This window comes from Oncorhynchus mykiss, chromosome 2, assembly GCF_057628025.1.
Source record: "Oncorhynchus mykiss isolate SJ-2025 chromosome 2, ASM5762802v1, whole genome shotgun sequence".
Taxonomy (NCBI): domain Eukaryota; kingdom Metazoa; phylum Chordata; class Actinopteri; order Salmoniformes; family Salmonidae; genus Oncorhynchus; species Oncorhynchus mykiss.
This window is the reverse complement of record NC_143023.1, coordinates 63,708,212-63,725,016: the sequence shown is the minus strand read 5'-3', so window position 1 is coordinate 63,725,016 and position 16,805 is coordinate 63,708,212.

Here is a 16,805-nt window from a genome sequence, read left to right as displayed (position 1 = left end):
GGGAGCATGAGGAAAAGGTTAGCTACTCTCGCTCTGCCGTGGGAGCATGAGGAAAAGCTTAGCTACTCCCGCTCTGCCGTGGGAGCATGAAGAAAAGCTTAGCTACTCCCGCTCTGCCGTGGGAGCATGAAGAAAAGCTTAGCTACTCTCGCTCTGCCGTGGGAGCATGAGGAAAAGGTTAGCTACTCCCGCTCTGCCGTGGGAGCATGAGGAAAAGGTTAGCTACTCCCGCTCTGCCGTGGGAGCATGAGGAAAAGCTTAGCTACTCCCGCTCTGCCGTGGGAGCATGAGGAAAAGCTTAGCTACTCCCGCTCTGCCGTGGGAGCATGAAGAAAAAGTTAGCTACTCCCGCTCTGCCGTGGGAGCATGAGGAAAAGGTTAGCTACTCTCGCTCTGCCGTGGGAGCATGAGGAAAAGGTTAGCTACTCCCGCTCTGCCGTGGGAGCATGAGGAAAAGGTTAGCTACTCCCGCTCTGCCGTGGGAGCATGAGGAAAAGCTTAGCTACTCCCGCTCTGCCGTGGGAGCATGAGGAAAAGCTTAGCTACTCCCGCTCTGCTGTGGGAGCATGAGGAAAAGGTTAGCTACTCTCGCTCTGCCGTGGGAGCATGAGGAAAAGCTTAGCTACTCCCGCTCTGCCGTGGGAGCATGAGGAAAAGGTTAGCTACTCCGACAGTGTTCATCGTGTGGTGACTACCAACACACACACACACACACACACACACACACACACACACACACACACACACACACACCCTCTCTAATGGAGAGTTCAGCATGCTGCGGTGTGCAATCAATGGGTGTTCGGTCAGTTCCTTCACCTTGCTAAAAATACAGCTTCTCTTTCATCCTGCGCCATTCATTTTGAATACGAGAGGTTTACTGGGTGCTGGTGAGCAGGCCTGGCGGGATCACAAGAACTAGCTCCTCCTGTAAAGTAGTTGGCGCAGAACATCTAGTGATTTACTGCCTCTGACCCATGCCATGCCTCCCTTCCTGCACCTGTAAAGCCCAAATGACAGTGACAATGACTAGTCCCTCATGCTGCGTTAACCTACATTCTTTCCAACAGGAGTTAGCTAGTAGAATATGGCCGACCGCATGGACTGACTACAACCACATGCAAACTCCTTTCCCTTCGCCAAGTGTTCATGTGAACAGCAGGAGACGCAGTGCTTAATTTGATTAGCATCCAGCACTTCTCAGATTTGACTTTGTTTTTTCCAGCACCTATTCGCCCAGATCCGGTACCTCGGCATGATTAATTAATTGTTTAACTGTTCGCAGTGTAGACATTCTAATAAAAGCGATTAGCGTTAAATGAAGTTGTCTCCTCATTATTTCTCCTGCCCCCCAGAAAGATCCTCATGTAAAAACGAGGTGATCCTTCTATGTAAGAATCCCATTCAGCCACACTGATTCCAGACCTGCGCTCTTATTTGTACATAGATGATGGTGTAAGTAGCGGGGTAAGTAACTGATCTTGACACAGGTCTTGGTAGCGGTGGTCAGCAAACTGTTCCTGATGGCGCTGCTAATCTCGTCAGTTAAGCATCACCACCGGCACCTCCACTAGCTAGTAGACCTACAAGAGAGTCAGACTCAGCAGGAGAGGGAGACGTGGAGCTGGGGGGAGGCGGGCAGTGCATCCACCACGAAGTGCTCGAAGCAGGAGTAATTTGCTGTTCAAGAACAAGCAAATGTATTTCCCCTGGCTTGTCATTCAGAATTCAAAGTTGGGCTGTACAACATTAAAAAGGGTAGGGAACTTGGGTCTAGAAATGACTGGAGGGATTAAACTAGCAAATTAGTGGGTGGAATGTACAGTAAATTAACATCCTATGCATCAGATGTAAAAAATAAAAAAATAAAAAACTAAGAGCCCTCAGAAAAAAAGGTTTTTGAACGTGCCTGAACCAAGGTGCATTTGGTGGCAGCAAGCCTTGTAGACAAGGCTGAAGAGGACACCCAGGTTAACACATTTTTTTTTGTATAATACACACACAACAGTCAGAGTCTTCAGAACAGACTTAGAAGACGGCTAAACACCACAGCCACATGCCCGCTCGTGGCTTTGAGCAAGAAGTTGACTCCCAGGAGTTAAATGGACTTGACATGGGGAGAGTCATTGTGGGAGGTTTTGAAAACTAAGGTAGGACATTTTTTTCCCCCTTTACCTTCACAGCACAGAACACATTTGTATTCTGAATATGTGCTTTATATTATCACATTGGCAGGAGGTGTTCTGATGTAGCCGACATTGATTTATTTTAGTTGAAGTTATATTCTGATATTTGTTCTACTGCTACATTGATGTCTTGAACATGATATGAAATTGGGGTCTGGTAAGCCCCACAGCTGAGTGAGTATGTGTGCATATGGCAGGTGTTCTGCAGTGTCGTCTAAAAATGTTGCTGTACATTGAGGTCTCGAAAATTTGCCTAAAAGAAACCCATACTTCTGTAAACATTGCAGCTATACTCAAGTATGTGTGCATACTGCAGTGACGTCTAAAATGCTTTGAATTAATCAGCACCTTGGAGAGGGCTGTCCGTTTCAACACCATAGACAGTAGGCTACTTGGCTGCTCCGTTGTGTTTGACACTTTTTTTCCGCAATAGCTGTGTTTGAATACTCATACTAACCGTACGATTTGTGATGTAAATAGAGTATGTAGCATGTTTATTGGTCATATTTAGCATACCAAAAGTTTCCTGATGTCGTACTAAATTCAACAAAATACAAAGTATAAAGGCAGTGAACACTATTTCCGTGCCTTTAGAGCCCATAATGCAATTCTTCAGAAAATGAGCGTGGCTTCACAACTTTTTCAGATTTGAAGAAAATGGCGGAAAATGTGCAGCCGATGTCTGACGAGAGCGGATACAAATTCGTATTGCTTTAACTAATTATGACAAATGTTAATAAAATGTTGAGCAACGTAATAAAGTAATGACTTTTCAAATAAGTTACATTAAACGTTATGTTAGTTGACAAATTGTTAGCTAAGCTATCCATACGATCCGCATAGTATTACAGCAGTATGTACAGGTATGTTGTTGCCAGCAGCACAGTTAGTTACCAACACTCTGGATAGCATGAAAACAGCTGAACCAGCTCTGCTAGGGCGAGTAAAATGGTCAGAGTGAGGTGTTCTTTCATTTGTGTCTGGCCAACGTTAGCTAGTTATCTTGGATGCTTGACTAGTTGTGAGGTCAGAACGCTCGGACCAACCCTACTCCTCAGCCAGAGCATCCAGTGAACACTGCAGGGTATTCAAACACAACTAATGTGTTCCGGTACCTTAGAGCCCCCCCTTCTCGTACTAACTTTGTGTTCCGGGACCTCCCGATTTACAAATGAAGCACTGAGGAGACATGAGGGGGGGGGGGGGGGGGGGGGGGGTTACACTCTTACAAAAAAAGTGGCTGTCTAGAACTTAAAAGGGTTCTTTGACTGTTCCAATAGGACAGGGATCATGAACTACATTACATTCCTTTCTTGAGCAGATAGTCAGGGGGCCGGAAGAAGCCCAAGCCGATTTAATATTTGACTAAAAGATACTGTAATAATGTCAAACCGTACTTACATTTGTATATGATTACATACACTGAGTATACAAAACATTAAGAACACCTGCTCTTTCCATGACATACAGTGCCTTGCAAAAGTATTCATCCCCCTGGGCTTTTTTCCTATTTTGTTGCATTGCAACCTGTAATTTAATTGGATTTTTATTTGGATTTCATGTAATGGACACAAAATAGTCCAAATTGGTGACGTGAAATGAAAAAAAAAAAAACTTTCAATTTCTTTTATTTAATTACAAACTGAAAAGTGGTGCGTGCATATGTAGTCACCCCTTTTGCTATGAAGCCCCTAAAGATATGGTGCAACCAATTACCTTCAGAAGTCACATAATTAGCTAAATAATGTCCACCTGTGTACAACATGATCTCCGCACACACACGCTCTGAAAGGCCCCAGAGTCTGCAACACCACAAAGCAAGGGGCATCACCAAGCAAGCGGCACCATGAAGACCAAGGAGCTCTCCAAACAGGTCAGGGACAAAGTTGTGGAGAAGTACAGGTCACGGTTGGGTAATAAAAAATATCCAAAACTTTGAATATCCCACAGAGTACCATTAAATCCATTATTAAAAAAAATTGAAAGAATATGGCAACACAACAAACCTGCCAAGAGAGGGCCGCCCACCAAAACTCACGGACCAGGAAAGGAGGGCATTAATCAGAGAGGCAACAAAGAGATCAAAGATAACCCTGAAGGAGCTGCAAAGAGGTGTAACGGTTTTCTTTATGAGAAGGAGAGTCGGACCAAAATGCAGCGTGTAGATTGCGATCCATGTTTTAATGAACAAACGTAAAACACGAATCAATACAAACACTACAAAATAAAGAACGTGATGAACGTAACGAAAACCTAAACAGCCTATCTGGTGAAAACACATAGACAGGAACAATCACCCACAAACACACAGTGAAACCCAGGCTACCTAAATATGGTTCCCAATCAGAGACAATGACGAACACCTGCCTCTGATTGAGAACCATATCAGGCCGAACATAGAACTAGACAAACTAGACATGTAACATAGAATGCCCACTCAGATCACACCCTGACCAATCAAAACATAGAAAATACAAAGTAAACTATGGTCAGGGCGTGACAGTACCCCCCCCCCAAGGTGCGGACTCCGGCCGCAAAACCTGAACCTATAGGGGAGGGTCTGGGTGGGCATCTGTCCGCGGTGGCGGCTCTGGCGCTGGACGTGGACCCCACTCCATGACAGTTTTAATCCCCCTCCTAAACGTCCCTAAATAGGTTACCCACCACAATGATAACATGGGACAGAGGGACAGCTCGGGACAGAGGTAACTCGGGACAGATGGGTAGCTCAGCACTGAGAGGAAGCTCAGCACTGAGAAGAAGCTCAGCACTGAGAGGAAGCCCAGGCAGGTAGTAGAAACTACCAGAACCTGGCTGGCTGGCGGTTTCAGCAGATCCTGGTCGACTAGCAGATCTGGGAGAATCTGGTCGACTGGCGGATCTGGGAGAATCTGGTCGACTGGCGGATCTGGGAGAATCTGGTCGACTGGCGGATCTGGGAGAATCTGGTCGACTGGCGGATCTGGGAGAATCTGGTCGACTGGCGGATCTGGGAGAATCTGGTCGACTGGCGGATCTGGGAGAATCTGGTCGACTGGCAGATCTGGAAGAGTCTGGTCGACTGGCAGATCTGGAAGAGTCTGGTCGACTGGCAGATCTGGAAGAGTCTGGTCGACTGACAGATCTGGAAGAGTCTGGTCGACTGGCAGATCTGGAAGAGTCTGGTCGACTGGCAGATCTGGAAGAGTCTGGTCGACTGGCAGATCTGGAAGAGTCTGGTCGACTGGCAGATCTGGAAGAGTCTGGACGACTGGCAGCTCTGGCTGCTCCATGCTGACTGGCTGCTCCATGATGACTGGCAGCTCTGGCTGCTCCATGCTGACTGGCTGCTCCATGCTGACTGGCTGCTCTGGCTGCTCCATGCTGACTGGCTGCTCCATGCTGACTGGCTGCTCTGGCTGCTCCATGCTGACTGGCTGCTCCATGCTGACTGGCGGCCCTGGCTGCTCCATGCTGACTGGCGGCCCTGGCTGCTCCATGCTGACTGGCTGCTCCATGCTGACTGGCAGCTCTGGCTGCTCCATGCTGACTGGCTGCTCCATGCTGACTGGCTGCTCCATGCTGACTGGCGGCCCTGGCTGCTCCATGCTGACTGGCGGCCCTGGCTGCTCCATGCTGACTGGCGGCCCTGGCTGCTCCATACTGACTGGCGGCTCTGGCTGCTCCTTGCAGACTGGCAGCTCTGGCGGCTCCTTGCAGACTGGCAGCTCTGGCGGCTCCTTGCAGACTGGCAGCTCTGGCGGCTCCTTGCAGACTGGCAGCTCCTTGCAGACTGGCAGCTCTATGCAGACTGGCAGCTCCTTGCAGACTGGCAGCTCCATGCTAACTGGCAGCTCTATGCTAACTGGCAGCTCTATGCTAACTGGCAGCTCTATGCTAACTGGCAGCTCTATGCTAACTGGCAGCTCTATGCTAACTGGCAGCTCTATGCTAACTGGCAGCTCTATGCTAACTGGCAGCTCTTTGCAAACTGGCAGTTCTGAACAGGCGGGAGACTCCGGCAGCGCTGTAGAGAAGGAAGGCTCTAACAGCGCTAAACAGGCGGGAGACTCCGACAGCGCTGGAGAGGTGGAGGGCTCCGACAGCGCTGGACAGGCGAGGCGCACTGTAGGCCTGATGCGTGGTGCTGGCACTGGTGGTACTGGGCCGAGGACACGCACAGGAAGCCTGGTGCGGGGAGCTGCTACCGGAGGGCTGGGGTGTGGAGGTGGTACTGGAAAAACCGGACCGTGCAGGCGCACTGGAGCTCTTGAGCACCGAGCCTGCCCAACCTTCCCTGGTTGAATGCTCACGGTCGCCCTGCCAGTGCGGCGAGGTGGAATAGCCCGCACTGGACTATGCAGGCGAACCGGAGACACCGAGCGCAAGGCTGGTGCCATGTAAACCGGCCCAAGGAGACGCACTGGGGACCAGCTGCGTAGAGCCGGCTTCATGGCATTAGGCTCGACGCTCAATCTAGCCCGGCAGACACGCGGAGCTGGAATATACCGCACCGGGCTATGCACCCGCACTGGAGACACCGTGCGCACCACTGCATAACACGGTGCCTGTCCGGTCTCTCTAGCCCCCCGGTAAGCACAGGGAGTCTGCCCAGGTCTCCTACCTGGCATAGCCATACTCCCTGTTAGCCCCCCCCCAAGAAATTTTTGGGGCTGCCTCTCAAGCTTCCATCCGCGTCGCCGAGCTGCCTTCTCATACCAGCGCCTCTCTGCTTTCACCGCCTCCATTCTACGGTAACCTTCCTCGCACTGCTCCAGCGAATCCCAGGCGGGCTCCGGCACTCTCCCTGGGTCGGCCGCCCACCTGTCGATCTCCTCCCAAGTAGTATACTCCATACTGTACTCCTCTTTGGGCTGTTCCTGTTGTTTCTTCTCCCGCTGCACCTTAGTGCGGCTACACTCCCCTGGTTTAGCCCAGGGTCCTCTCCCGTCGAGGATTTCCTCCCATGTCCAGAAATCCTTATTGCGCTTCTCCTCGCGCTGCTCCTGCCTGTTGACACGCTGCTTGGTCCTTTTGTGGTGGGTGATTCTGTAACGGTTTTCTTTATGAGAAGGAGAGTCGGACCAAAATGCAGCGTGTAGATTGCGATCCATGTTTTAATGAACAAACGTAAAACACGAATCAATACAAACACTACAAAATAAAGAACGTGATGAACGTAACGAAAACCTAAACAGCCTATCTGGTGAAAACACATAGACAGGAACAATCACCCACAAACACACAGTGAAACCCAGGCTACCTAAATATGGTTCCCAATCAGAGACAATGACGAACACCTGCCTCTGATTGAGAACCATATCAGGCCGAACATAGAACTAGACAAACTAGACATGTAACATAGAATGCCCACTCAGATCACACCCTGACCAATCAAAACATAGAAAATACAAAGTAAACTATGGTCAGGGCGTGACAAGAGGAGATTGGAGTATCTGTCCATAGGACCACTTTAAGCCGTACACTCCACAGAGGCCAGAAAAAAGCCAGTGCTTAAAGAAATAAATTAGCGAACACGTTTGGACTTCACCAAAAGGCATGGGGGAGACTACCTAACCATATGGAATAAGGTACTCTGGTCAGATGAGACTAAAATTTAGCTTTTTGGCTATAAAGGAAAACACTATCTGGCGCAAACCCAACACCTCTATCACCCCGTGAACACCATCCCCACAGTGAAGCATGGTGATGGCAGCATCATGCTGTGGGGATGTTTTTCATCGACAGGGACTGGGAAACTGGTCAGAATTAAAGGAATGGTGGAAGGTGCTAAATACAAGGAAATTCTTGAGGGAAACCTGTTTCAGTCTTCCAGAGATTTGAGTCTGGGATGGAGGTTCACCTTCCAGCAGGACAATGACACTAAGCATACTTCTAAAGCAACACTCGAGTGGTTCAAGGGGAAACATTTAAAGGTCTTGGAATGGCCTAGTCAAAGCCCAGACCTCAATCCAATTGAGAATCTGTGTTATGACTTAAAGATTGATGTACACCAGCGGAACCCATCCAACTTGAAGGAGCTGGAGCAGTTTTGCCTTTAATGGGCAAAAATCCCAGTGGCTAGATGTGCCAAGTTCATAGAGGCATACCCGAAGAGACTTGCAGCTGTAATTGTTGTAAATCAACAAAATAGGAAAAATGCCAAAGGGGGTGAATACATTCACAAGCCACTGTAGACTGACCAGGTAAATCCAGGTGAAAGAATGATTCCTTATTGATGTCACCTGTTAAATCCACTTCAAATAATGTAGATTATGGGGAGTAGACAGGTTAAGTAATGATTTTTAAGCCTTGAGACAACTGAGACATGGATTGTGTATGTGTGCAATTCAGACAAAATATTGAAGTGCCTTTGAATGGGGTATGATAGTATTGTAGCACTTATTTAACCCTTATTTTACCAGGTAAGTTGACGGAGAACACATTCTCATTTACAGCAATGACCTAGGGAATAGTTACAGGGGAGCTGGGGATGATTAGGTGACCATAATAGTATGAGGGCCAGATTGGAAATTTAGCCAGGACTCTGCCCCAGAACACCCGTTTAATATACCATACGAAAGACGGCACCCTACAGAGGGCAATGTCCCCAATCACTGCCCTGGGGCATTGGGATATGTTTTTTTAGACCAGAGGAAAGAGTGCCTCCTACTGGCCCTCCAACATCACTTCCAGCTGCATCTGGTCTCACATCGAGGAACCGACCAGGACAAACCCTGCTTAACGTCAGAGGTAAGCCAGCAGTGGGATGCAGGGTGGTATGCTGCCAGGCGCATCAGTTTGTGTCAAGAACTGCAATATTTCTGGATTTTCACGCTCAAAAGTTTCCCGTGTGTCGCAAGAATGGCCCACGCAAGAATGGTCCACCACCCAGAGGACATCCAGCCAACTTGACACAACTGTCGGAAGCATTGGAGTCAACAAAGGCCAGCATCCCTGTGGAACACTTTCAACACCTTGTAGGGTCCATTCCCTGACGAATTGAAAACATCAAAAACATCCCACTCCCCAGCCCCTCGATCTCTAGTACCCAGTAACCGAAAGGTTGTTGGTTAGAATCCCGGAGCCGGCAAGTTCTGCCCCTGAGCAAGGCTGTTAACCACCAACTGCTTCCCAATGACGTCGATCAAGGTTGCCCCCCCACACCTCGCTGATTCAGAGGGGTTGGGTTACATGTGGAAGACACATTTCGGTTGAATGCATTCAGTTGTGACATCCCTCCACCAAATCAAATGAGACATTTCCTCAGATATTTTTGGCAGGAACACCTGGGAGACAGGGAGTCAGAGAGGGACTAGTCCGTGGAATCCCAGGCTAGAACCATAACATAACAGAGGAAGAACAGGAAAAATAATACTAACCAAACGATACAGAAAGAGAGAGCGATTACAAGGGAGAGAGAGTGCTATCAGGCCCCCTGTGGAGCTTTGAAGCACCGCTCTGGGGGCCACGGTGGGCCCTCGTAAGAGAAGCTGGCCCTGCAGGGCTCTGGACAAACTCCTCCTCTGAGGATTAGTTTTGCTATGATTTCACGTTGTTCTCAGTGGCCTCTTGAATGCGACAGATGACGGATCTATTTTCCTACACTGTTTCACCTGCTCTAAATGGAACCACATGCTGCACACACAGGGCCGCCTCTCCTTTGTCTGTAATTGGAAGCACATGCAGAGCAGCGGAAAAGAGGGGTGAGGAGGAGGCGGAGAGGAGCAGAGTAGAGCTGAGCCCGACAGGGGACCTCTGTCGACGTGCGACACTTTAGGCGGGGTCAAGTGGGAGAGAGGAAGATGGGCGGGGGTGTAGGGCGAGATGGTGTCGGTAAGGGCAGCGGGAGGGAGAGGGAGAGAGGTCTAGAGAGTGGGATGGAGGAAGGGAATGTCACAACAGGGGCCCCCAATACAGGATAGAGAAGAGTTTCAGTTCATTGGGGGTAACCAGTAGGTGAGTCAGATAGTATGGTGTGAATTGTTTTTCCACTAACCGACTTAGGTTTTAACGGACAGTGTTTTGTCAGTGAAGTTGTGGAAGAGACCTTGACATTCAGCCTGACTTGCTGTGAGAACATGAGCTGTCTAACTGTAAGCACGGCTGTGTGATACTTGGCTCTGCACAGCACAGGATAGCTAGGCCTTGGACCCAGGGAAGAGGGGAACACGCATTCTTACATCACCACTCACCACATCTTATCTATCTGATAACCTTGTTGGTCTGCTGTCCCCCATGTGCACAGCACATATTTAAGGCCTGGTTATAAACAGAAATACTACCATAGACACTACAGAGTCATCTAAGAACTCTCCAATGACCAGACTAGTGCCTTAACTTGGGTTCTGTCACTTGATTGGTTAATCAAATTATATTTGACTAATCAAAGCCTGTTAAGATTGGAGGCTGATCCTGCAGACTTTTGGCCTTCTCCTGCTATTGTTCACAACAGTACAGTACCAGTCAAAAGTTTGGATACACCTACTCATTCAAGGGTTTTTCTTTATTTTTACTATTTTCTAAATTGTAGAATAATAGTGAAGACATCAAAACCATGAAATAACACATATGGAATCATGTAGTAAGTTTTTAAAAAAGTGTTAAATTGAAATATATTTTATAGTTGAGATACTTCAAAATAGCCACGCTTCACCTTGATGACAGCTTTGCACACTCTTGGCATTCTCTCAACCAGCTTTATTAACAGGTCTGCCTTAAAAGTTCATTTGTTAGCCCTATTTGGTAAAAGACCAAGTCCATATTATGGCAAGAACTGAAAAAATAAGCAAAGAGAAACGACAGTCCATCATTACTTTAAGACATGAAGGTCAGTCAATCCGGGAAATTTCAAAAACTTTAAAAGTTTAAAAGAGACTTTTAAAAGAGACTGCGTGAATCAGTCATTCATGGTCAAATTACTGAAAAGAAACCACTACTAAAGGACACCAATAAGAAGACTTGCTTGGTCCAAGAAAAACGCGCAATCGGCATTAGACTGGTTGAAATCTGTCGTTTGGTCTGATGAGTCCAAATGTCATTTTTTTTCTCCAAACGCTGTGTTTTTGTGAGACGCAGAGTAGGTGAGCGGATGATCTCCGCATGTGTGGTTGCTACAGTGAAGCATGTAGCTGGTGGTGTGATGGTGCTTTGCTGGTGACACTGTCATTGATTTATTTAGAATTCAAGGCACATTTAACCAGCATAGTTACCACAGCATTCTGGAGCGATACACCATCCCATCTGGTTTACACTTAGTGGGACTATCATTTGATTTAACAGGACAATGACCCAACACCTCCAGGCTGTGTAAGGGCTATTTGACCAAGAAGAGTGATGGGGTGCTACATCAGATGACCTGGCCTTCACAATCACCCGACCTCAACCCAATTGAGATGGTTTGGAATGAGTTGGACCGCAGAGTGAAGGAAAAACAGCCAACAAGTGCTAAGCATATGTGGGAACTCCTTCAAGACTGTTGGAAAGCATTCCTCATGAAGTGGTTTGAGAGAATGCCAAGAATGTGCAAAACTGTCATCAAGGCAAAGGCTGGCTACTTTGAAGAATCTAAAATATATTTAGATTTGTCTAACACTTTTTTGGTTACTACAGGATTTCATGTGTTATTTAATAGTTTTGATGTCTTCACTATTATTCTACAATGTAGAAAAGCGTAAAAATGAATAAAAACCCTTGAATGAGTAGGTGTCAACTTTTGACTGGTACTGTTTATCTCAATGGAGGCTGTTGATGGGAGGACGGCTCATAATAACGGCTGGAACAGAGCGAATTAAATGGCATCAAACACATGGAAACCATGTGCTTGATCTACAGTGCCTTGCGAAAGTATTCGGCCCCCTTGAACTTTGCGACCTTTTGACACATTTCAGGCTTCAAACATAAAGATATAAAAGTGGGACACAATCATGAAGTGGAAAGACATTTATTGGATATTTCAAACTTTTTTAACAAATCAAAAACTGAAAAATTGGGCGTGCAAAATTATTCAGCTCCTTTACTTTCAGTGCAGCAAACTCTCTCCAGAGGTTCAGTGAGGATCTCTGAATGATCCAATGTTGACCTAAATGACTAATGATGATAAATACAATCCACCTGTGTGTAATCAAGTCTCCGTGTAAATGCACCTGCACTGTGATAGTCTCAGAGGTCCGTTAAAAGCGCAGAGAGCATCATGAAGAACAAGGAACACACCAGGCAGGTCCGAGATACTGTTGTGAAGAAGTTTAAAGCCGGATTTGGATACAAAAAGATTTCCCAAGCTTTAAACATCCCAAGGAGCACTGTGCAAGCGATAATATTGAAATGGAAGGAGTATCAGACCACTGCAAATCTACCAAGATCTGTCCGTCCCTCTAAACTTTCAGCTCATACAAGGAGAAGACTGATCAGAGATGCAGCCAAGAGGCCCATGATCACTCTGGATGAACTGCAGAGATCTACAGCTGAGGTGGGAGACTCTGTCCATAGGACAACAATCAGTCGTATATTGCACAAATCTGGCCTTTATGGAAGAGTGGCAAGAAGAAAGCCATTTCTTAAAGATATCCATATAAAGTGTCGTTTAAAGTTAGCCACAAGCCACCTGGGAGACACACCAAACATGTGGAAGAAGGTGCTCTGGTCAGATGAAACCAAAATTGAACTTTTTGGCAACAATGCAAAACGTTATGTTTGGCGTAAAATCAACACAGCTCATCACCCTGAACACACTATCCCCACTGTCAAACATGGTGGTGGCAGCATCATGGTTTGGGCCTGCTTTTCTTCAGCAGGGACAGGGAAGATGGTTAAAATTGATGGGAAGATGGATGGAGCCAAATACAGGACCATTCTGGAAGAAAACCTGATGGAGTCTGCAAAAGACCTGAGACTGGGATGGAGATTTGTCTTCCAACAAGACAATGATCCAAAACATAAGGCAAAATCCCACAATGGAATGGTTCAAAAATAAACATATCCAGGTGTTAGAAAGTCAAAGTCCAGACCTGAATCCAATCGAGAATCTGTGGAAAGAACTGAAAACTGCTGTTCACAAATGCTCTCCATCCAACCTCACTGAGCTCGAGCTGTTTTGCAAGGAGGAATGGGAAAAAATGTCAGTCTCTCGATGTGCAAAACTGATAGACATACACCAAACGACTTACAGTTGTAATCGCAGCAAAAGGTGGCGCTGCAAAGTATTAACTTAAGGGGGCTGAATAATTTTGCATGGGCAATTTTCCAGTTTTTGATTTGTTAAAAAAGTTTGAAATATCCAATAAATGTCGTTCCACTTCATGATTGTGTCCCACTTGTTGTTGATTCTTCACAAAAAAAATACAGTTTTATATCTTTATGTTTGAAGCCTGAAATGTGGCAAAAGGTTGCAAAGTTCAAGGGGGCCGAATACTTTCGCAAGGCACTGTATTTGATACCATTCCACGAGCCTGTCCTCCCCAATTAAGGTGCCACCAACCTCCTGTGGTGTATGTCCTCAGACCCTTCTCTTGGCTGTGATGGCAATGATGGTTAACAGCCAAGCCCAGCAATTGCCAAGAACATTGGGTGAATACATCTATTTTCAAATTTCAACCACATTATTCCGAAAACCATCAAATAGAGTTCCTGATTGAGACTGACACCAGTTGTAAACTCATCAGGGTACGTGGGCGTACCACGGGGGCCTGTTAAGTGGCTTGTCACCTTATTACAGTAATTTTGGGCTAGATTAGCTGTCCGAAACCAAAGATTATCGCTTTTCTACTCCAGCAGCCAACTGGAGAGAACTACTTTTGGTCACTCTGGAACAGGGCATAGAGAAAGAGGCCCGTATCTCACAAACAGTGTAGATGGAATTCAGAAATCTGGGGATATGTTTTGTATATCCAGCCCAGGAACAACACTGTAGCCTTGCAGACATGCACTTTGGTTGTGCTACACTGACACCTGTTGGTACAAACCAGAACTGCAACTGATTATCCACATTTTGTTATTTAAAAAGGCAAGTCAGTTAAGAACAAATTCTTACTTACAATGACGGCCTACCCCAGCCGACACTCGGAAAATTGTGTCTATGGGACTTCCAATCACAGCCAGATGTGACTCAGCCTGGATTTGAACCAAGGACTGTAGCGACGCCTCTTCCACTGAGATGCAGTGCCTTCGACCACCACGTCACACGTCTTATGTATTTTTTACTTGACTTCTTGTGCACTCTTGTCTGGTTCCCTTTGAATGATTGAAAAAGCTGCAAATAATAAATGGATAGAGAATACATTTGCTTGATTAGCTTTTCAAGGTTGTGAGTACCTCAGTAGACATGCCGTAACCCCTAGAGCACCAGGTCTGAGATGTAATTAAATACAGTGCATTTAGACAGTATTCAGACCCCTTGACCTTTTCCACATTTTGTTACGTTACAGCCCTATTCTAAATCAATCCCACCCCCCCCCCCCCCCCATCAATCTACACCCAATACCCCATAAAGACAAAACAAAAACAGGTATTTAGAAAATGATTTTTTTTAAAGGAAATATCACATTTACATAAGTATTCAGACCCTTACTCAGTACTTTTTTGAAGAAACTTTGGCAGCTATTACAGTATCGAGTCTTCTTGGGTATGACGCTACAAGCTTGGCACACCTGTATTTGGAGAGAGTTTCTCCCATTGTTCTCTGCAGATTCTCTCAAGCTTTGTCAGGTTGGATGGGGAGTGTCGCTGCACAGTTATTTTCAGGTCTCTCCAGAGATGTTGGATCGGGTTCAAGTTCGGGCTCTGGCTGGGCCACTCAATGACATTCAGAGACTTGTGCCAAAGCCACTTCTGCTTTCTCTTGGCTGTGTGCTTAGGGTCGTTGTCCTGTTGGAAGGTGAACCTTCATCCCAGGCTGAGGTCCTGAGCAGGTTATCATCAAGAATCTCTCTGTACTTTGCTCTGTTCATCTTCCCCACAAACCTGAATGGTCTCCCAGTCCCTGCCACTGAAAAACATCCCCACACCATGATGCTGCCACCACCATGCTTCACCATAGGGACGGTGCCAGGTTTCCTCCCGACGTGACTCTTGGAATTCGGGGTGGCAGGGTATCCTAGTGGGTAGAGCGTTGGACTAGTAACCGGAAGGTTGCAAGTTCAAACCCCCGAGCTAACAAGGTACAAATCTGTCGTTCTACCCCTGAACAGGCAGTTAACCCACTGTTCCTAGGCTGTCATTGAAAATAAGAATTTGTTCTTAACTGACTTGCTTAAATAAAGGTAAAATAAAAAAAATTCAGGCCAAAGCATTCAATCTTAGCTTCATCAGACCAAATCATCTTGTTTCCTTTAGGTGTCTTTTGGCAAACTCCAAGCGGGCTGCCTTTTTTCTGAGGAATGGTTTCCGTCTGACCACTACCATAAAGGCCTTATTGGTGGAGTGCTGCAGAGATGGTTGTCCTTCTGGAAGGTTCTCCCATCTCCACAGAGGAACTCTGGAGCTCTGTCAGAGGGACCATCGAGTTCTTGGTTACCTCCCTGACCAAGACCCTTCTTCCCTAATTGCTCAGTTTGGCTTTGCAGCCAGCTCTAGGAAGAGTCTTGGTGATTCCAAACTTCTTCCATTTAAGAATGATGGTGGCCACTGTGTTCTTAGGGACCTTCAATGCTGCAGAAATGTTTTGGTACCCTTCCCCAGATCTGTGCCTCGACACAACCCTGTCTCAGCGCTCTACGGCCAATTCCTTCAACCTCATGGCTTGGTTTTTGCTCTGACGTGCACTGTCAACTGTGGGACCTTACATAGACAGGTGTGTGCCTTTCCAAATCATATCCAATCAATTGAATTTACCACAGGTGGACTCCAATCAAGTTGTAGAAACACCTCAAGGATGATCAATGGAAACAGGATGCACCTGAGCTCAGTTTCGAGTCTCATAACAAAGTGTGTGAATACTAATGTAAATAAGGTATTTCAGTTCTTTATTTGTAATGCATTTACCAACATTTCAAAAAAACTGTTTTTGATTTCTTATTATGGGGTATTGTGTGTAGATTGATGAGAATTTGTTTTTATTTAATCCATTTTAGAATAATGCTGTAACGTAACAAATTGTGGAAAAGTCAAGGGTTGGAATACTTTCCGAATGCACTGTATACAACAGAGAAAAGGGAAAGAGGGCAATGCCACTGTTGATAGGAGATTTCAGCAGGAGGCAAAGCAGGTGTGATCTGGTCGTGACCAGATGTACATATGATGTAATTAGGGACGTGTGCTGCATCACGTAGCTACCCCTCATACACACACAAACACATGCACACCACGCATGCGCACACGCACACCACGCATGCGCACACGCGCGCACACGCACACACACGCACACACACACACACACACACACACACACACACACACACACACACACACACACACACACACACACACACACACACACACACACACACACACACACACAGCACACACTCTCCACAGTCTTATCAACGTCAGCCACACCCGTGGTGACTCACCAGCCTGTAGACTATCTATCCCAATATAAAGATGTTGTACTGTCACATACACCGGATAGGTGCAGTAAAATGTGTTGTTTTACAGGGTCAGCCATAGTAATACGGCACCCCTGGAGCAAATTAGGTGCCTTGCTCA